Raw genomic sequence first — 1,058 nt, 5'->3', positions numbered from 1 at the left:
AAATTAAAACATCTTATGTCTTTTTCTCCAGCATCCAACCTCGGTTTTAGTTCTTCTTCAGCTTCTCGTTTTTCACACAGTTTGCAAGCGGCAAGTCCTCACGGACAAAAATTCATGGCCCCATTAGTTTGTGTCACTTCAGTAGTATTAAGTCCCGTTCATTGAGAAATTTAAATGCAACTTTAATTTGATTATGTTCTAAAGTCATTTCGCTACCTGGTGTATACACCTTAAGGACAGTGACTTCGGGGATATTTTGATCTGTTACTTATTTGAACATATAAATATTGGTACAAAGGTGCACCAAATACATAAGCGCCACACAAGTCAATTGATGTGTGTGGGCTGTGAAACTACTCGAGTGCGCAAGCCGGAGTAAGTGATTTTCTCAGAAGTCCACAGCCGGGGCCTTCGACCTAAAGATGTGATAAACAAGGCTGTGGGAAAACTTCAGGAGATGAAGTCCCATAGTAGCCGAAGACAAACAACAGGTTCACAAGCCTCTTGGTCCCCCAAGGTCCTGGAGCCCATGTGCATTGTTGGTTAAAAATCAGAGTTTTCCGACCCCCTGTTTGAATCCTCCATATCCACTAGCTTGGTTAAAGCGAGAAACAATTGCTAACCTTGTAGTGTCCAGCTATCAAACAGAGGTTTTCAAAAAAGAAAGTAGGTACGATAATACCCAGAAATTGATGACCGAAAAATTAGAAAACTGCAAATCGTTAGAATCAGTAGTGCTAAGAAATACGACAGTAACAATGTGCTCATGAGTGCCGGCAACTAACTACTTTGGTATTGGTTCATAACAATAGACTAAAACAATGAAATTTGCTAAGCGAAGAAAAACACTCCTATCCTTTTAAAATAGTGCGGGTGATGGACATTAACACGAGAATGATCGAATAACTAAAAAATGGCTGCAAACATATGGTTGAATTTCAGTTAAAACTGTCGTATAGAAATGAAAAAGTTTGATTGCTAAGTAAAATGCAATGAATGACATTCATTTCATATCTTTGTTATACCAATTCAATGAATCTATCATCTGTTCGTATTTT

Source organism: Schistosoma haematobium, chromosome 4 (genome assembly GCF_000699445.3).
Source record: "Schistosoma haematobium chromosome 4, whole genome shotgun sequence".
NCBI classification, from domain to species: domain Eukaryota; kingdom Metazoa; phylum Platyhelminthes; class Trematoda; order Strigeidida; family Schistosomatidae; genus Schistosoma; species Schistosoma haematobium.
The sequence above is the reverse complement of the archived record's forward strand: the minus strand, read 5'-3'. Positions refer to the sequence as shown.